The following is a 22,223-nucleotide window of genomic DNA, read 5'->3' on the forward strand; positions in this document are numbered from 1 at the left end:
GGGAAATAGTAAAAGAGCCTGAAATTCTTCCTTAAGAATTCTTTCTTTTCAGCTGAGTGGAGCCAGGATTTCCTGTAATTATCCAGTCACAGGCTGGTGTGGATATTAAGTGGGGCTTCTCCGAAAAGAAAGAAACGGAGAAGGGTGCTGGGCCGTAGTTGGGTCCTGTCTTGCCAGTGAGATAATTTCACCAGATCTCACAAGCAGCTCCCCCAGGGCCGGGATGGGCCAGCCTCAGAGCTCCTCCATTACTGCCCGCAACTTCCCAGTGGGCAAAAACGGTCTTCTAGGACCTTGCCAGTCCATAAACCAGAACGATTAGTGTGCAACGCTCACAAGTCGGCTCTGCTTTGGGTTGACATGGCAACACAGCCTTAGCTTCTCTCTGTTTTCCAAGTTTCTGTGCTAATCTGTGAAAAGGAGCAGCTCTCGTATGTACAAGAAGGGGTGAAAAACGGAGACAATCTTTCTTCAGCTATAATGGAAGCAGAATGAGAGTAGGAGAGGGAGAGGAAGCAACATGGGCCAAAGAAGAGGAGATCTAAATAAAACCCAGGGTCCAGTAAGGCCACCTCAAGAAGATGGCAAGAGATATAAACATGGGTGAAAAGGATCGGAGACACTGAAAACCAAAGGAAGAGCAACCACAGTGAGGAAGAGGCTTGAGGTGCTGTCATAAGTGTTCCGGACCTCCTGGAATTGATGGTTTGGCACGATGAAGTCAGGGGCCAAACCGGCGGCCAAAAGTGTTGACAACAGTATTATTCCTGGGTTTCCACCAGCTCATGGGATTCATGTTACAAAGCATCCAACCACACACTCCAACTTCCTGCCCAGTAGGGAACATGCCCACCTGCCAACTGCCCACCGTTGTAGTAAGAAAGGCCTTCACCCATGCATTTCTCTCACTCCTTCTACCTCCCGATCAATCCCGGGGCTTCCCCAGGCGGCCCTGCATGGGGTGGTATGGCCCCTTCTCTTGAGAAAAGTGAGTAATAAATTCTTTCCAAGGCGGTTATCTCTGTGTCTGTCATTGTATCATCCCCGATGAAAACAAAATGAGGGTATATCTAAAATAGCTACAAAACATCATCCTGGATCCTCAATAGCGTGTGTGCTTCTAAACTGTGCTGGCACCACAGTGGGCTGTGAGATAGACTTTGCGCTCCCACCCTATGTGATTTTGAAGGCAAAGTGTACAAACCAGCTAATTGTGATAACAGCCAACCTTGTCTGATGACCTGCAAACAATGAGTGCTTCACATGACTCCGCTCATTTCACCCTCAACCAGCTCTACGCGGTAAGTACCATCATCACTCCCTTTTTACACAGGAGCAAACTGACTCAGAGAGGGTGAGGAAGGAGTTCAAGATGATTCAGCTCGTGGGCAACGGAGCTCAGAGGCAGTGTGGCTCCAGTGGCTGGGTTTTTAATGTTATGTTTGTATTATATTAGCTGTTCCCTCAATCCCACCTGCTACGCCTTTACATCTTGACTGCCAGCTAGTCATGGGCGTCAACAGATATTTGCCGAGGACCAAATGCATACAGTGCATGACCCCAGGCACCAGCAGTACCCGACTAGAAGAAAAATAAGCCCTGCCAGCTCTTGGGGAACAAAATGAAAATACAACAGTCCAAGGGAGCTTCCGGTAAGAACCAGGTAATGGACAACAGGAAGATGAGGGGGTGGGGGAATTCCAGGCTTTGTGAGGAGCCGAAGGAAGGTACACGGGGCAACAGAAGAGATGGGAGAAGGCTGGGGCCATTGAGCACGTTATTCCACGGGGTCTCGGAGTCTAGTGTCCCAGGATGGATGAAGGGCTCTCTGGTCAGGATTAACGGTGTTAGAGAAATAGCATAAAGGCACTGGTGAAGTTCTTGCCCTCCGTCTTTATTCCAAGTCCTAGTAGGGGTTTTAGAAACTGCTGTTATGTAGTGAGTTTTTAATGATTTGGATTACTAACACTATGTGCTAGTGTTCTATTTGTCAGTATACCTTTTATTTTAAGCAATTTTACTGTTAATTTTCAGGTTTTACTGGGAGAATAAAAAATATTGAAGAAAATAGAAAATATGTACAGGTATTAAAAAGGAATATTCTAGGGGTGCCTCAGTGACTCAGTTGGTTGAGCGTCCAACTCTTGGTTTCAGCTTAGGTCATGATCTCATGGTTCATGGATTGAACCCCGGGTTGGGCTCCATGCAGACAGCATGGAGCCTGCTTGGGATTCTCTCTCTTTTCTCTCTCTTTCAAGTAAGTAAGTAAATAAATGAACTCTAAAAAAAAAGGAATATTCTAAATGACATATAAGCCTACCAGCTGGAGATAATGATTTTTTTTTTTTTTTTGGTATAAGCTAGCCTTGCAGATGTTTACACACACACACACACACACACACACACACACACACACACACGTATATAATATACTTATATCGTAAGTATATTTTTATACACGTGTATACTCATTTAAGCATTTAGGTGTGTGTACTTACATGAAGGTACTCATATTATATATAATTCATTTACCAGCAGATTGTTTCTATGCCAATAAATTTTATATACACACATATAAAAATGGTTTTGACTTACAGCTATATGATTATACCATGATTTTTTGGATAGTTTACTTGCTTTCTGTTTTTAGGTATTATAAGCAATTAACATTTTTGGACATATTTCTGAGCCCTTGTCTGATTATTCAGTAGATTTTATAATTAGATGAAAAATGTTCCTCAGACTTCTTTTTTCTTTGTTATTTTCAATACTTCCTCTTCGTCTCTACACATCTGTTGAGCATAATTTTCTCTTTGGCCAATTTTCTCGTACAGTCTCACTTGAAAAATGACTTTACAATTCTCCCACGAAGAAGGACTCCAAATAATTTATGTAGACATTCTGCCCTCAAGGAGGGAGAGCAGGACTCCCCACTCCTTAAATGTGGGCTGTATACAGGGGGTTCCCTCTGAAAAGCGCTATATGGAAAAGTGGGGCCAAGAGGAACCTAAAGAGATATGTAACTAAATGTCATCTGCTGTCCTGGAGCTTTAGGTAAAACGAAGACAATCTGAATAAAGTAAAGACATTAGGTTAAGAAAAAAAAAAGACGGGGGTGCCTGGGTGGCTCCGTTAAGCATCCGACTCTTGATTTTGGCTCAGGTTACGACCTCACGGTTTGTGATACTGACAGTGCAGAGCCTGCTTGGGATTCTTTCTCCCTCTCTCTCTCTCTCTCTCTGCACCCTCCCCCTCTCTAAGAGAAAGAAATAAACTTTTAAAAAAAGACAGAGCGAGACATTAGCAAAAACTAAGACAATAGGAATAGAGTACGGACTTTAGTTAATTACAATACATCAATATTGATTCATTAGCTGTAATAAATGCACCATACTAATTAAAATATTAGCAAATGGGAGACTTGGCACCTGGTATATCAGAACCCTCTGTTCTATCTGTTCCATTTGTCTGTTAAAAAAAAAAAAAGCTTTCTAAATATAAAGTCTATTAAAAATGAGCGGAAGTGCACTCTCTACATGGCTAGAGAACAGTGTTATTTCAAAGCTGTCTAAAAACCCAAAAGTAGAAATGTGGACTGAACCTCAGGCTACCAGAGGCCTCCTTGGGCCCTCCCGGGGTGTTTCTGTAGGGAAGGGACGTGCTGAGGCCAGTCCTCGACCCAGAGGGAGAGCTCAAGGTACAGGAGCCACTCCCTCTTTCTTAACTTTACTTCATTCCATTACCTTTTCCCGAGTCCAGATTTTGTTAAGATTAGAGGTATGTGTGTAACTTCCGAGATACCAATAAACTGAAGAAAGGCTCACCACCGCAACCCCTGTCATCATCAACCACCACTTAAGTTCAAAACAAGCACCCCTACAAATCATTTTCCCTGGAGAGAGCCTTTTCTGAACTTCCAACCCTGCTTGAATCATACGTATCCATTCTAGAAGCTCCACATTCTTTCTGGTGACACCAACAACGAAAAGAATTTTCAAAACAGAGTCAAACACCACCATCCGGACCACTGCCAACAATTCCAAAGAGTCACCGCCCTGCACCAGGTTTCTCTGTGTTGATTTTACCAGCTCCTTCAGAAGCTGAAGCCTTTAAGGGTGGAATGTCCCCCTGAGCGGCTAACTGTGCAAAAGAAAATCTTGAACCAAGGGCACCTGGGTGGCTCAGCTGGTTAAGCGTGTGCTTCAGCTCAGGTCATGATCCCCAAGTTCACGGGTTTGAGCCCTGTGTCGGGCTCTGTGCTGACAGCTCGGAGCCTGGAGCCTGCTTCGGATTCTGTGTCTCCCTCTCTCTCTGCCCCTTCCCTGCTTGTGTTCTCTCCCTTTCTCAAAAATAAATAAATACTAAAAAGAAAAAGAAAACCTTGGAACCAGATTCAACTCTCAGAGGGGTGAAAGCAGAGAATACCACAGTAGAAGGACACCATTTATTCTCGCTCTCCTGTCACAGCAAATGACAGCAAGAGGCTACCTATTACCATTACTAATTGGTACACTATACAAAGCACACCAGTAAGTGAAATGTTTTTTCTTTGCAGGGAAGTCAATTTTTTAAAATATCGGTCATTTAGACTACTTCTAATAAAACTGGCTAATATCTACTGAGTGCTTACTATGTGGCAGGCTCTAAGCATGAAGTGTTTATTAACTCGTTAATTACCGTGCAGGTCTATGACGCGGTTGCTATTCTTATTCCCATTTTACAGATGGAACTGAGAGGTAGAGAAGTAACTTACACGAAGTCACATGGGAGGGAGAAATCACACCATGACAGTTTAATTCCAGACCCCATCCTCTTTACCTCTGTACCGTATAATACCCATGTATCCTTACACACAATTATGTGTACGTATGCACCTGTACACATAAGCATATATGTGCATACGTTTGTATGAATACACAGATGCCTACCTTTACTGTAAAACACTGAAATTAATACACTGTTAAATTTTTCATTAGAACAAGTTCTGTTTCAACTGCTCCTCAAATGAAAATCATTGATTTTTAAAGGGTTAGAATGACATTTGTAGGTAACACTGTATATCCAAGACAAAGGAAAAAAAACGGTTTGGCACTTAAAGATGATTTCTTAAGTAAAATGCAATTTTCATATCAGTTTTAGCAGATAGAAGCCTTTGAAGATTTTTTAAATGTTATTTGGAAGAAGGGACCTCTCCCTTAGGACAACTATTACCAGAGATACAATATTTAAGTACCCTTGGAAAATTTGAAATCCCTTTGGAGTTGGAGCAAAGTGGGTTTCTCTAATGAATGCTATTTCTGATTCTTCAAAGAAAAATAATAAAGGCCAGATTGATTTTCTTTTGCAGGGACCGAGTAGGCTTTCTTCAACCTCACACACAGGTAGCAGACCTTTGACTTGGTATTTCGAGTCTGTAGGTCACAGACACGTCATTTTCATGAGTGCATGCATAAGTAACCCGAGAAATGGATGTTGCTGGCATTTTGAAGCCTCTTTTTAAAGATTAGTTCTAAAATGACGTATAATTTCAAATAACTTTAAAGTCCAGCAGAATTATTTTATTTCTGTACCACAATCCCCTAAGCGAGGAAAGGCCCTACTTGCAGTGGTCAAAAGAACCTTAGAGAGAACCATTTTCCCCCTGGAAATTAGAACCACGGCCAAGCACGAGAGCTGGAGTGCCGTGGTCCTAGGAGAAGGCTGATCGAAAGAACAGATACGACGAAGATTAGAGAGAGTCTGAGATAAACAGAGCCCGTGAGGTTATTGGAGGGTCATAGGCTGAAATGGTCCCAGGGTGGCTGAAATCCTCCTGAGGGGTGCCTATCGCAAAACCGCAGGTTTCCCCTCCATGATTAGGAGGACGGCTTTTGTTCATGTTACCATGGTGATGCCAAGACTGATTCAAAGGGAGTTTTCTGAAGTGCTGTGTGTTCTGTATCTGTGTTTTTCTCTATGTGTGTGGATCCGGGGTGATGCACACGTGTGCACGCATGCACATACAAGCCAAATCCAATCACAGATTCTTTTGCTGGGTAGAAATTTCACTCTATTGTTGACCTAATTTGAATCTTTCTTCTTGTGAAGGGGTCATGAGTTAGAGGAAGGAAGATTTTCTGTGACACAGAAATTGTCATTGTAACTATAGGCCTCCCCGAGGCAAAGTTCCCTCTTCCAAGACTAGAGGTGAAATACAGGGTGGAGAGAGGTGCGAGGTGAAATAGAGAACCAACTTAAGGCATTTTCTTTTTCCCTTTTTTTTTGGTTGGGGGTAAAGTCCATTGGAAGTTGAGTAAGTCAGAGACATCCTTCAATGTCTGGGTAAGTGTTCCTAAAAGGAAATATAAAGAGGTGGATGAGATCCATCCACTCTTAATTTCTCTTTTGGTTAATGGAATCATCCAGTTGCCTAACTGAAATCCTCATGTATTTTGCCTTTGTCCCTGCTCCCGTCCCCAGTATTACCAGCCAGCCAGATACTCAAATAAATCCTGGTTATTCTTGCCTCCTCCCCTTATCTAGCTTCAATATACGTTCAGTCTCTAAGTCCAGGGTAGTTTCTTGTCATAGCCTCTTAATTCAAACTTCTCTACATTCTCATAATCAGAGCATTACTGCAAATCCTCATCAACTCTACTAGGACTACTGCAGTGGCCTCTCCATGAACTTCTGTACTCCTGCTATTCCCTAAGCCATCACTCACATGGCCACTAGATATATTGTTCTGAAAGAGATACAGTCTTGTCACTACTTTACAACATCCTTGGTGGAACATTCGAGGCCCTCCACCATCACAGTCTGGGGCGTTTCTCCAATTATAATGGAGAGGCCAGCTGAGGTCAACATGCCACTTTGAGACTTAGCCAAAATTTAGCTTGAGGCCCTATCCTGGTTTATGAGGAAGGTTTACAATTCTCCCTAAGCTTTTTCCGAATTTCTAGGGCTTCTATTCTCTTGGTCTGGACTCCTTATAGCTGATTCATGACATTAACGCATCATACTGAGAGCTTATTTTGTGGGAGGCACCACAGTAAATATTTTACACACATTTTTTTCGTCTAACACTCACAACAACCCAATGAGGTTGTAGCTGCTATTCATCATGTTTTCTGGACAAGGACACTGAGGTTTGGGAAGAAACATGTCTAAAGGTACCAAGACAATAAGTGAAAAGGAAGTGGGCAGTCAGGTGTATCTGACTCTACCATTGTTCTATGTTCTTTCTTCATATTTGACCTTTCACGTATTCAATGAGTGCCTCTTGCATCAGGTACCATGCTACGAATGGGGCAGATGTTGGGAAGAGTAAGAAATGAACCTGCTCCTAGAAGGAAACAGGATTCAGCAGGATATTACAGCATCTCAAGAGCAAAGGGAGCCCCAAATGCAAACTGCTCTGAGCCAGCATGGTCCAGCTCCAGAGTCTTAGGCTCCTCCCTGTTCTTCCCTCGGCAGCCACGATCTCTCCTAATGCCCCATCTTTTCTCCACGTTCATCCAGCTTTCTCTTCCAATACACCAGCAACTGTAATCCGCCCTAGGTGGGCCAGTTTGTCCTGCAAATATGCCAGAACATTCCCACCTGTCTGGCTGTAATCACCCTGATGTGTCCCTGCTTAGAATATTTCCTGCCTCCCTCGGTTCTATTCTTCAGCACCCATCTCCAATCCCACCTCCTCCAAGAAGCCTTTCTAGATGATTCCTGACATCAATGATCTCTCCTGTTCAGGTATTGACTTAACACATTTTGTTTAATCCATTTTGGCTGCCTGTTATTTTCTATTTGGCCTCCAACCCACTGCTTTGTTGTCAGGCCTTTTCCTGACAGGCCTTTTCCTCCTTGGGACCCTCTGCAAAATTTCACCCCTTTTCGGTGGGAAGACAGCCCGGCACCTCACTCAACAGGGGAGGCTGTTCAGCTGAACAAGGCCAAATCTGAATCCCAATATCCCTATTAGCTGTGTGTCTTGGAACGTTTAGGCAACGTCACCAAGTCTCAGTTTCTTTATCTCTAAAATGATGATAGTAATGGAGTCTACCTCTTAGAGCTGACATGTAGATTAATGTGTGTAAAACGTGAGAGCAAGTTAAGAGACACACATACTGGATATACAAAGGATGGACTCATGGTATGAGATGATAATCACTATGTGTATGTTGCAGAGAAAGTCATGAAAAAATAAAGCCCAAGTTACATCACAATCTGGAGTGAGAGATCTCCAAACATAGAAGCAAAGGAAAACATGTGACCATGAGCAAAATTCCGTTGTTTGGATTCATAATCATTTGAAAGGCTCAGATGAGCTATGCACAAAATATAGGGGTCACCTGGGCTCCCTTGTTTGAGCCACGTGTGCTTCTCACAGATTCCGAGAAGTCCACTGCTGTCCCCGAGACTTCTCTCAGTTCCTCGGGGACTTAGGTGTTCGTGAATCACCATGGCCCTGAATTCCCAGGTCTGGATCAATCTTCTGCCACCTCAGTTCCCATGCCTTCTTGGTGTTTTCTTAATTTCCTTTGAATGAATCTCTTACACAACCAGGGCACTTACTGAAAGTCTTGAAGAAGATGTGTACAGAGATAGACATAATAGAAGATTTCTATCGCTGAAATTCAAACCACTAAAAACCTAACACTAGAAAATCCTATTCTTTTTTTTTAAGTTTATTTATTTTGAGAAAGAGAGTGGGAGAGAGAGCATGAGTGGGGGAGGGGCAGAGAGAAAGAGAGAGGGAGAGAGAGACTACCAAGCAGGCTCCATGCTGTCAGCACAGAGCCCAACATGGGGTTTGGAACTCACAAACTATGAGAACACGACCTGAGCCAAAATCAACAGTCAAATGCTCACCCAGCTGAGCCACCCAGGTGCCCCAGCCTTATCTTTTCCTTTGTAAACTCATCAAGGTATTTTTTTTTCAAACAGAGACAGTTATCTTTCTAAGAGGAACTCCGGTCCCTGATACTACTCCATTTATTAAAACTTACCACATCTAAACGATTGAAGTTATCCATCCTAATCAAACACTGACATTTCTGCTACTAACTGTCATTTGGGACACAACTAGTCCACTTTTGACATATCTATAAAATGAGGTGACTGAGGGGCGCCTGGGTGACTCAGTCAGTGAGCATCTGACTCTTGATTTTGGCTCAGGTCATGATCCCAGGGTTGTCGGATCAAGCCTCATGTTGGGCTCTGTGCTGAGCAGGGAGCTTACCTAAGATTCTCTCTCTCTCTTTCCTTCTGCCCCTCTCATCCACGCATGCTCTCTCTCTTTTTCTCTCTAAAAAATAAAAACAAAATAAAACAAGCTGATAGAGAGGATAGCTGGTGTCTACCCCATCACAGGTGGCAAGGACACAGCTGAATGATGTGAAAGTGACTACGTCTGAACAAAAGCACCTGGGGAGCCCATATCTCCCTCAAATATAGAATCATGAAGGTACACAATTCTTCACAGTAAATCAGAAACAAGCCCAAGGTTTAAATTCGTAGACAACCCACTCAAGAGGAATGTGCTCTTATCTAGCCCTCAAGAGAAAAGTTATCAATGAAGTGACCTCAGCAGTTAGATCAACACATTTTTATGATGTCATGAAGTTTCTTTGGAAGAGGGAGTGGCTGAGCTCACCAGTTCGACCTCAGTCTCTCCTGAGGATGTTGGACGGAAGTCATCTGAAGGCTTGGCTGTGGTGGGAGGGGCCTGCTTCCAAGATGGCTCCTTCATGTGGCTACTGGCCATAGGACTCAGTTCCTTGCAGGTTCTTGGTAGAAGTCCCTCACCACACAGACTCCTTCATAGGACCACTTAAGTGTTCTCTTGATATGGCTATTGACTTCCCTGAGACTGAGGGACAAGAGGGGGTAGGGGAACTATAACTTTCCTGATTTAGTTTCAAAAGTCTCATGCCATATTTCATTAGTTAGAATCAAGTCACCTAATCCAACCCATACTCAAGGGAGTAGGAATTAGGCTCCATTTTTTAAAGTGAATTTAGGGAGTATGGGCATATTTAAAAGCACTGTGAGAAGGATACCTTTAACCTCATAGGACCACCTAGAGATAACTTCAGGTGAAAACTGCATCATATACTACAAAATTTAGGGAGGACTCCTTCTCTTCTCTCTCTCTCACGAGTCCTTGAGGAATCCTGTCCTCGTTCTATAGGGAAAAATCTGACAGAGATGGATAGGAGACAGGATGGAGGAGAATGTGAATATGGGGCATGCTGATTTTTACTATTCTATGCCATCCAGAATTATGTCAGAGCAGAGTGAGATTAATTGGGGAATTAAATCTCTTTTCTTGTTCTACTCTTCCCTCCGCCCCCCAAACCCTTCTCCTTAGCCATGGAGGCTATCAACTGACACACAGTGTTTTTTCCTCCATTATTCTTCACGCTAAGGACCCATTAAGCAGTATTGATGCTTCCAGGGATCAAACAATCAATCATTTCTTTCTCTGAAACGGGGCCAGAGTGATCACACGTTTTGCTCTGCTTGATAAAGGCTATGGCTGGGGAGCTATAGTACACACATGATAAAAATACTTTCCAATGGATACACAGCTATTATTAGAGCTGGTATTTACTTAAATGGTTTGTGTTACCATATTGCATTTACTGTATTGAGTCAAAGAAGGAATGTTTAGTTCCAAAAACAGATTTCTTTTTTTGAGGCTGGTAAGCTGCTCTGATTTACATCTATAGTTTACAGTCACTGTTTCCTCCTCCTAGAAAAAAAATATTCCTCCCTTGATTTGTTTCACGTATTCATTTAAAGCAAAGAATTCTAGTTTTCAACAAAGACCTAAAATCAGAACTCTATATGTTAAAAAAAAAAAAAAAAAAAAGGATCTAGCCTAATAGGTTAATTCATAGATGTTTGCCAAAGACCTTAAGTATTTCATGAAATAAGGTCTCCAATTAGATGCGGCTGGCCAAAGGAATTTTTTTCCAGAGCAGTGATGGCTAGATCAGATTCAGTCATGATTTCAAGGATGAACCAAGAGACAGAGGACCCAGACTTAGGAAGGTAATGCTGACCTTTCTTATGGGAATTGCGTCAGGTTTCTGCTCTCACTTCCAACTACTGCATTTAATACCATTTTTAAAACGAAGTAGGTCACTTGCTAAGCCAAAGGGTCTTCATGTTGTTTCATATGTGAAATCTCATTTATGTTAATAGGGACTGAAGCTATCAACCTAGCTCCAGATGTGGAGCAAAAGAAGGAAGGAAAGAATGGAAGAGCATGGAAAGACTTGTGGAATCTGTCTGGACCCCTTTGACGACTGTAGCCCCTGAGATAGAAGTCTAGAGGGGGAGTGAGGGTAATGGGGCACTCCAATGAACGAAGACCACCCAAAGATGATAGTGTCCTTCAAATAGCACCATCACCATATCTGGTGTGAAGGGGAGACTCATTATGTATTTTGTGAGCAACATAACTTAGATCAGTTTGGGAGGAATTAAGAGGATATTTGAGCTAGGTCCCAAAAGATAAATGTATTACTCCCCAAGCATAAGTTAGGTACCTTGAAGAAACCTCAGCTATTCTAGGAATTAGGAGTAGACGTCATTCCTGCAGGAAAAATAACAACATTTTGGAATTTCATAGAGTTACCCCTACCCCCACCCCACCGCACACATCCCTCACCAAATTTCAACCCTGTAAAAACGTTTATTATTTAAGGATAACAACCCTGCAGAGGCTCTTGAGAGAGAATATGACAAAGACAGAAAAATAGGAAGAAAACCAAAAACAACCATAAGGACTTTACCTAGGAACGGACATTATAAACATTTTGCCTTATTTCCCCCTGGTTCTTTTTTAAAGCACCTTGTTACTCAGCAAGGACAACACTACAAGTAAGCCATTGCCTCCTGCTTTTTACAATTAAAAAAAAATTTACACTTTATCCTGACTAAAAAGCGGATACACGTTCCCTGTAGAAGATCTGAAAACCACTAGAGAAACACAAAGAAGTGAAAAATCACTAGGAATTTTCTTGCCTTGCATCATCACTGTTAATATTGTGGTGGCCTTCCAGGATTTTATTTTTTTCTGGTCCTTAACAAACCCGTAGATTCACATAAGAGAGTGGGGTCATTCCTTAAGGGTTCAAGTACCATTTACCCAAGGTGTGAGTGCAAACCCCCTGGAAAAGTCAAGTAGTTTTAGTGCAGTGGAGTGGCTTTCTTGGCGGGGATGTGAAGTATTATCTGGGAACAAAGATGTCTCTAGACTTGCAACCCGTCTGCTCCTCCCAGGTAGGATCCTTTGTGTCCCCACTTTGAGAGAAGGGCTGGGCCAAGGACAGGACAGTGGAACAGAAGAGACAATGCAGGAATGAACATGTGAGGCTAAGAGGCAGCTTGAAGTGCCATGAGGGCTGCCGTCACTAATTCTCATTCGATGCCTCTGCTACCAAAAATTCTATTTAGCTAATAAAGTTTATATTGAACAACAGCAAAATTACACTGACCAACGGCTCCTGTTTTTCTCCCAGGGGACCCTCCCTATTTCTCCAAGCGAGGATCACACAGATTATTGCCAGGAGGAATTCGACACAAAGGTCTCACAAGAGCAGAAATAGAAACCAAATGCTGATTAATCTGGATTTCACGTTTCACTGAAATACAGTTGTATTACGATAGTTTCCAGGAGGCGTGGCAGTGCAGAAAAGGCACCATTGCAACTCTCCCATGCGTTTTCTGTGACCATGGGAAAGTCGCTTGCTCGTCCGGCGGTCTGGATTTATCTCAGTAGAGCCACGGCTGCTGATGCCTTCTCTGCATGTACCTATGGCTCAGAGCGGCTGACCATGCAAAGAGCCTTTCACACACAAGGGTATTAATGTTTGTTGATTCCTTGTTTTACATTCACGGACTGCCTCGCACAAGAGCAGGTGTGATGTGCCGTGGGGTCATGTGCACCTGTGTCACCGCGGGTTAGTTTTAACATGGAGAACAATTATGGTCTTTTTCGCTCATTGCCGGTCTACAGAATTGGAGACAGAAGGAAAAAAGGGATTTAAGGTAGGGAAGATGTTTTAGCTATTTATATTCAGTGAAAGAAAATTTGAACTGGGGGGGGGGGATGGGTGACAGGCATGAAAGGGATTAAGAGCACACTCATTGTGATGCGCACAGAGGAATGTACAGAACTGTTAAATCACTATCTTGTACGCCTGCATGTTCACAATCCTGGAGTTAAAACTAAAAACTTAATAAAAAAAGAAAAGAAAAACAAGAAAACCTGATTACAGATGTAACGAACCTTTGCCATTACAAAGTAAAAGAATACGTAAGTATGTGAAATAAATGGCAAAGCTGGTCCCATCCGTCATCACCTCCACCTTTCCAGAAGGGACCGCTGTTACCAGTTGTGTGAACGTGCTTCCAGCACGCTTTCTAGTCATCACAGGTGCATCAATACACACGCTGGTGTTTTCACATGTTCTGCGCCGCACTGTGGGACATCCTTGGGCTCCTGGCCCACGGCGGCATCTCGTTTTTTCTAAACAACAGTGATAGCTTTCCCTCAGTCAGATGAACAGTAATGGGACTGACCAGTCCGAGGCGAGAAAAACATGCAGGGGCCAGGGCCTCACCTTCTATCAGAGGAACTAGAAGCAAATAAACGTATGAAGCTCTTGCAAGACTGATTAACTTCATCTGCAAAATGGGCAAAAGAAGACCCCCTCCCCCTCCTGCCATGGCATTTCCGTGAAGCCCAGGGAGTTAATATACATCAAGGTGTCTCACAAACTGTAAAGAAAAACCTGGCACTGCCTTCTATGTAGCCCCGTGCGTGCGTGCGTGCGTGTGGGGTAAGGCAGGGAAAGAGGAGGGCTGATATTAAAGCAGGCACATTGTAACTGTTTAGATGCCACATGGTAATGTTTACCGCCAAAGTTCTGGGCGATTCCGTGATGAAAAAGTCATGACAACTCGGTCTATACCAAAACTGATTGCCTTAGTATTTCACATTTAGTCAGCTCCATATTGATAGAACTTCAAAGACCTTTGTTCTATTTTTTAGGATGGTCTGTTGCTCATGTAGGCAGAAAGCATGGGGTTTAGAAGGCTCTTCTTTATTAATCAAGAGGAAACAGCAAAAGGCTATTTTCCTGTCTGCCTTATGGAGATAAGACTGAAACGAAGCTGGGGTCTTTTTTCAGTACCCTTCAGAGAGGTGGGCTGGCAAAGGACCCAGATAACTTAATAAATGGTTAACGCCAGTGAGAGGGGGGAAGATAAGAACCTGAAGGAAAAGTCATCCGTAGGTCAGATTAATAAGGGCCCTATCTGTGCTCTCTCATGCAATAGTGACCGAGGCATCAAGCTTCTTATTAAGACAAGGCTGGGGTGCCTGGGTGGCTCAGTTGGTTAAGCTTCTGACTCTTGGTTTCAGTTCAGGTCATGATCTCGTGGTTTCACGGGTTTGAGCCTCGCATCGGGCTCCACACTTACAGCGCAGAGCCTGCTTGGAATTCTCTGTCTCCCTTCCTCTCTACCCCTCTTCCACTCGCGCTGTCTCTGTCTCTCTCAAAATAAATAAATAAATAAAAATTAAAAAAAAATCATTTGAAAAGCTGGGATTTCCAGCTTTTCTTTAAAGAAAAAAAAAGAAAACGACCAGGCTATTCCAAGATAGATTTGACTTTGCCTTCAGAATGGCCTACACCCCTATTTCCAGGTCATGGGCTCATTTGCCCATGACACCCACCAATGTTTCCTCAGACTTTATATTGAATTTGGCATTGAAAAAAAGACCAAGATAGGAGCGCCTGGCTGGCTCAGTGGGTGAAGTTTGTGACTCTTGATCTCAGGGTCATGAATTCGAGCCCCACGTTGGGCATACAGATTACTAACAGAGTAATAACAACAATAATAAGACCAGGACACAAAACTAGGGCCTTTGAACTTCAGGAGGAAAGAAAGGAATCAGGGTGGCTTCAGTGTCCCAAGTTATTAAGGAGACGTGCTTCACATCCCACCAGGTACCAGTGTGGCTCCAGTGTCACCAGAAGGGATAGTTACTGTCACTGAGACAAACGTAATGCAATGCTGCAGAAGCACAGTGTCCACAGACACCCTCTAGGGACCTCAACTGCAGGCCAAACTAAAGGTCAGGTTAGTGTACTTGGAGATGAGCAGAGGGAATTTAGTCATCAGACAGACTGTTGGTCACGAGGTTAGTTGTCTTTGCAGTCCATTAAGGAAATTTTCAACTTTTTTGATTCTATCCTTGGAAATCAATCTTATCATATAATAACTGACTGGGTCTTTAAAAAAAATTTTTTTTTTTAATTTTGAAAAAGAGAGCGTGCATGTACAAGCGGGGGAGGGGCAGAGAGAGAGAATTATTATCATTATTATTGATCAGAATGTGGTAATTGCAGGGGACTTTAACACTCCACTTACAGAAATGGATAGATCATCTAGACACATGGTCAATAAAGAAACAAGGGCCCTGAATGATACATTGGATCAGATGGACTTGACAGATATATTTAGAACTCTGCATCCCAAAGCAACAGAATATACTTTCTTCTCGAGTGCACATGGAACATTCTCCAAGATAGATCATATACTGGGTCACAAAAAAGCCCTTCATAAGTATACAAGAATTGAAATTATACCATGCATACTTTCAGACCACAATGCTATGAAGTTTGAAATCAACCACAGGAAAAAGTCTGGAAAACTTCCAAAAGCATGGAGGTTAAAGAACACCCTACCAATGAATGAGTGGGTCAACCAGGCAATTAGAGAAGAAATTAAAAAATATATGGAAACAAATGAAAATGAAAATACAACAATCCAAATGCTTTGGGATGCAGCGAAGGCAGTCCTGAGAGGAAAATACATTGCAATCCAGGCCTATCTCAAGAAACAAGAAAAATCCCAAATACAAAATCTAACAGCACACCTAAAGGAAATAGAAGCAGAACAGCAAAGGCAGCCTAAACCCAGCAGAAGAAGAGAAATAATAAAGATCAGAGCAGAAATAAACAATATAGAATCTAAAAAAACTGTAGAGCAGATCAACGAAACCAAGAGTTGGTTTTTTGAAAAAATAAACAAAATTGACAAACCTCTAGCCAGGCTTCTCAAAAAGAAAAGGGATATGACCCATATAGATAAAATCATGAATGAAAATGGAATTATTACAACCAATCCCTCAGAGATACAAACAATTATCAGGGAATACTATGAAAAATTATATGCCAACAAATTGGACAACCTGGAAGAAATGGACAAATTCCTAAACACCCACACTCTTCCAAAACTCAATCAAGAGGAAATAGAAAGCTTGAACAGACCCATAACCAGCGAAGAAATTGAATCGGTTATCAAAAATCTCCCAACGAATAAGAGTCCAGGACCAGATGGCTTCCCAGGGGAGTTCTACCAGACGTTTAAAGCAGAGATAATACCTATCCTTCTCAAGCTATTCCAAGAAATAGAAAGGGAAGGAAAACTTCCAGACTCATTCTATGAAGCCAGTATTACTTTGATTCCTAAACCAGACAGAGACCCAGTGAAAAAAGAGAACTACAGGTCAATATCCCTCATGAATATGGATGCAAAAATTCTCAATAAGATACTAGCAAATCGAATTCAACAGCATATAAAAAGAATTATTCACCATGATCAAGTGGGATTCATTCCTGGGATGCAGGGCTGGTTCAACATTCGCAAATCAATCAATGTGATACATCACATTAATAAAAGAAAAGATAAGAACCATATGATCCTGTCAATCGATGCAGAAAAGGCCTTTGACAAAATCCAGCACCCTTTCTTAATAAAAACCCTTGAGAAAGTCGGGATAGAAGGAACATACTTAAACATCATAAAAGCCATTTATGAAAAGCCCACAGCTAACATCATCCTCAATGGGGAAAAACTGAGAGCTTTTTCCCTGAGATCAGGAACACGACAGGGATGCCCACTCTCACCGCTGTTGTTTACCATAGTGTTGGAAGTTCTAGCATCAGCAATCAGACAACAAAAGGAAATCAAAAGCATCAAAATTGGCAAAGATGAAGTCAAGCTTTCACTTTTTGCAGATGACATGATACTATACATGGAAAATCTGATAGACTCCACCAAAAGTCTGCTAGAACTGATACATGATTCAGCAAAGTTGCAGGATACAAAATCAATGTACAGAAGTCAGTTGCATTCTTATACACTAACAATGAAGCAATAGAAAGACAAATAAAGAAACTGATCCCATTCACAATTGCACCAAGAAGCATAAAATACCTAGGAATAAACCTAACCAAAGATGTAACAGATCTGTATGCTGAAAACTATAGAAAGCTTATGAAGGTAATTGAAGAAGATATAAAGAAATGGAAAGACATTCCCTGCTCATGGATTGGAAGAATAAATATTGTCAAAATGTCCATAGTACCCAAAGCTATCTACACATTCAATGCAATCCCAATCAAAATTGCACCAACATTCTTCTTGAAACTAGAACAAGCAATCCTAAAATTCATATGGAACCACAAAAGGCCCCGAATAGCCAAAGTAATTTTGAAGAAGACCAAAGCAGGAGGCATCACAATCCCAGACTTCAGCCTCTACTACAAAGCTGTCATCATCAAGACAGCATGGTATTGGCATAAAAACAGACACATAGACCAATGGAATAGAATAGAAACCCCAGAACTAGACCCACAAACGTATGGCCAACTCATCTTTGACAAAGCAGGAAAGAACATCCAATGGAAAAAAGACAGTCTCTTTAACAAATGGTGCTGGGAGAACTGGACAGCAACATGCAGAAGGTTGAAACTAGACCACTTTCTCACACCATTCACAAAAATAAACTCAAAATGGAGAAAGGACCTGAATGTGAGACAGGAAACCATCAAAACCCTAGAGGAGAAAGCAGGAAAAGACCTCTCTGACCTCAGCCGTAGCAATCTCTTACTTGACACATCCCCAAAAGCAAGGGAATTAAAAGCAAAAATGAATTACTGGGACCTTATGAAGATAAAAATCTTCTGCACAACAAAGGAAACAACCAACAAAACTAAAAGGCAACCAATGGAATGGGAAAAGATATTTGCAAATGACATATCGGACAAAGGGCTAGTATCCAAAATCTATAAAGAGCTCACCAAACTCCACACCCGAAAAACAAATAACCCAGTGAAGAAATGGGCAGAAAACATGAATAGACACTTCTCTAAAGAAGACATCCGGATGGCCAACAGGCACATGAAAAGATGCTCAACGTCGCTCCTTATCAGGAAAATACAAATCAAAACCACACTGAGATATCACCTCACGCCAATCAGAGTGGCCAAAATGAACAAATTAGGAGACTATAGATGCTGGCGAGGATGTGGAGAAAAGGGAACCCTCTTGCACTGTTGGTGGGAATGCAAATTGGTGTAGCCACTCTGGAAAGCAGTGTGGAGGTTCCTCAGAAAATTAAAAATAGACCTACCCTATGACCCAGCAATAGCACTGCTATGAATTTACCCAAGGGATACAGGAGTACTGATGCATAGGGGCACTTGTACCCCAATGTTTATAGCAGCACTCTCAACAATAGCCAAATTATGGAAAGAGCCTCAATGTCCATCAACTGATGAATGGATAAAGAAATTGTGGTTTATATACACAATGGAGTACTACGTGGCAATGAGAAAGAACCAAATATGGCCCTTTGTAGCAACGTGGATGGAACTGGAGAGTGTGATGCTAAGTGAAATAAGCCATACAGAGAAAGACAGATACCATATGGTTTCACTCTTATGTGGATCCTGAGAAACTTAACAGAAACCCATAGGGGAGGGGAAGGAAAAAAAAAAAAGAGGTTAGAGTGGGAGAGAGCCACAGCATAAGAGACTTAAAAACTGAGAACAAACTGAGGGTTGATGGGGGGTGGGAGAGAGGGGAGGGTGGGTGATGGGTATTGAGGAGGGCACCTTTTGGGATGAGCACTGGGTGTTGTATGGAAACCAGTTTGACAGTAAATTTCATATATTGAAAAAAAAAAAGAAAAAGAAAAAGAGAGTGTGCATGTACGAGCGGGGGAGGGGCAGAGAGAGAGAGAATTTCAAGCAATCTCCAGCCTCTTAGCAAGGAGCCTGACATAGGGCTGTATCACATGACCGTGAGATCATGACCTAAGTAGAAACCAAGAGTCAGATGCCTAACCGACTGAGCCACCACAGCATCCTACTAACTCACTGGATTTTAACCAAATACTGCAAATCAGCACAATTGCCCAAGCAAATAACCTAACTTGCTAACTTGAAGCTCTCCTCCCTTTTCTTCCCTCCATTCTTATTGCTAATGAGTATTTTTTATTTCTTACCAGTTGCTGACACCTGCAAAACTCTCTAAAAATATACCGAGGCTTCCTCAACTGGGAAAATGTTTTCTTTTCCTTTTTAATTTAAAAAAAAAGTTTATTTTATTTTTGAGAGAGAGGCAGACAGAGAATCCCAAGCAGCCTCTTTGCTCCCACTGCAGACCCTGAATCAAGGCTCAAACCCATAAACTGCTGAGATCATGACCCCAACTGAAATCAAGAGTGCGATGCTCAATCAACTGAGCCACCTAGGCGCCCCTGGGGGGATGTTTTCTGTGAGCAAAGAGCAGCCCTTCCCATTTTGTCAGGAACAAAAATCCAGGCTCCAGAGAATTCTGTGAGCAGTAATGATATTCTCCTGCTGCTCGTGGGGCTGGCTTTAGTCCATGCTAAATTTTTTTTTAGAACAGGAAAGTTTTCCTTAACTGGAGAACCATACGCTTATCACAAAATGCAAGACATTTCTCTGCTTTAATTCTCAGGTGCGTTATTTGTTCTGTTGGCTCAGGAGCAACTTCCAAACTCATTGCCGAAGTGTCCTTGGAATGAAGAAGACAAACCAGCCCATCAACCGAACAATAACTTCCACTTACGGGGGGAAAATACGTCTTGCCAATTCAGTTCACATTTTCCCAAACACATTTGTAAAACTCTTTGCCCTGAATAATCTGTGATGCACAGAGTATAAAGTAAAAGCCCCCACATGGAGTGACATACGAGGCAGAGGCAAAGCAGTTAACAGTAAGAGTAAACACAAAAATAAAACAGCATCCGTCAGGTGCCAAGTCAATCACATAAGATTGTTTGTCGCAGCTCATCATCAAAGATTAAAGGCTGGATATTTAAGGTATGGCAAAGAGGGGGTCACTTAATAATTTCAGCAAGGTGAGAAAGCAGTGTGGTGGGTTTGGGGAAAAAGAGATTTGGAGTCATAGTTGGGGTCAAGTACCATATATTCTATGACTTAGCTGGGTCTCAGGAGGTCACCTGACTAGTTTCTCAGCCTCATTTCCACCAGACGTAGATGAGGATAATAGACATGATGGCTCTCCATCCACCTTGTTGGGATCTAGCAGGAAGCAAATGAGATATTGGACACGAAGTTACTGCACGGTGCTATATGAACATTGGTATTTCTAAAAAGAGGTCATATGAAAGAACAGCGGTGGGCAGTCAGCGGTTGGGACTGTGGCATGTGAGAGCCCCTTCAGTCTGCCACCCACGTCCCTCATTCTAGTTCTGGGGAGCCAGGTTATCACACTTTTCCACTAGGGTGCAGGGGAGACTTTGGGGGACATGCCACTCGGCTGTGGAGCTAGCCAAGGCCCTAGAATTTCCCTCTGGCTCAGGATGAGAGCCCTCCTTCATTGTTTTTATGGAAAACTCCGGGGTGTTTGCACTTGAAACTGTTCATTGAATTAGCAACGGACGGGGTTAAGGGCAGTTGGAGTGTTGGCTAGGGGAGGTAAATGGCTTTGAGATTCTCTCAAAGAGAGAGGGGGGAAAGCAGTAATCTGAAATAGTTTTGTGGTAACTGTGCCTGGATACTCTGTTCCAATTACTATGGGGCTTCAGGAGAAAGTAGAGAAGGAAAAAGCACAGAGAAAATGGAAAAAGGGGAGATATTCTAGCAACAGCAAGTGTGCATTCTGACTTGGCCAAGAGACGGAATATCACTTCCCTCCTTCTACACCTCACTTGTGTCACATACTCAGGATTCCTGAGTCCCCATGACCATGGCTGAGCCATCAACTCAAGAGGTGTAGGAACCTAAATGCATGGACATATATACCTTATACGTGTCTTCTCCATGAGCCAAGGCCATTCCTGAGGAGGACGCCTGGGCTTTGTGGGCCAGGAAATGATTTTGTGGGTTTGAGGTCTTAAGCTGAAGTTTAAGGATCTTTCCAGTCCTAAAATGTCCATACGACATCGATTCTTGTGATCTACTCAGAGTGTGATACTGGGGCTAAGCTTTCGGCACTGGGCTTAGGTATGGGATAAGAGTGAAGTTCACTGTAGATTCAGGGCTCTCTATGAGGCTGTCACCAGAAGGAAGACCCCAAAATAGAAGCATGGGGTCCTCAGGAGATGATCTGTGAAAACCCTCCCTGCCTCTCTAATGGGATCCCCTAGACGTGTACCCCCATGCACACAAGCAGTCCCCAAGCCTGGCTGTACACCAAGAATCATGCTGGGGCCTTTATTTTAAAACTACAGATCCTCTGGTGTCCCGTCTTCTTGCTGCCTTGCCAAAATGAAGTAACTGGGTCTTGGATCTGAGAGCCTGGTGTTTTTTTTTTTTTAATTGTCATATTAAATTATTTTTAATGTTTATTTATTTTGAGACAGACAGAGCATGAGCAGGGTAGGGGCAGAGAGAGAGGGAGACCCAGAATCCGAAGCAGGCTCCAGGCTCTGAGCTGTCCACACAGAGCCCAACGCGGGGCTCGAACTCATGAACCAACTGTGAGATCACGACCTGAACCGAAGTCAGATGCCCAACCGAATGAGCCACTTAGATGCCCCTATGATATTAAAGAATGAGCAATTTGAGTAAAAGAGTAGCTCTACCTCCCAAGCTAAGAACACACAAATTTTTTTTTTTTAATTTATTAAATGTTTTTAAAAGTTTATTTAATTTGAGAGAGTACAAGCAGGGGAGGAACAGAGAGAGAGAGAGAGAGAGAGAGAGAGAGTGAGGGAATCCCAAGGAGGCTCCACACTGTCAGCGCAGAGCCTGAGGCAGGGCTCGATCTTACCAACAGTGAGGTCATGACCTGAGCTAAAATTAAGAATCGGACGCTGGGGCGCCCGGGTGGCTCGGTCGGTTGAGCGTCCGACTTCGGCTGGGGTCATGATCTCGCGGTCC

The 22,223-nt window shown here is 42.7% G+C and overlaps 1 long non-coding RNA gene across 1 annotated transcript; it reads left to right on the forward strand.

Moving 5' to 3' along the window:
- Positions 1-1,382: 1,382 nt before the first annotated feature.
- Positions 1,383-20,141, forward strand: LOC109279142 (uncharacterized). The gene is made up of 2 exons (XR_002086033.2): positions 1,383-1,663; positions 19,834-20,141. It is a non-coding gene; the product is annotated as an uncharacterized LOC109279142 (long non-coding RNA).
- Positions 20,142-22,223: the final 2,082 nt, after the last annotated feature.

This window comes from Panthera pardus, unplaced genomic scaffold (assembly GCF_024362965.1).
Source record: "Panthera pardus isolate Hobbes unplaced genomic scaffold, ASM2436296v1 HiC_scaffold_8, whole genome shotgun sequence".
NCBI lineage: Eukaryota > Metazoa > Chordata > Mammalia > Carnivora > Felidae > Panthera > Panthera pardus.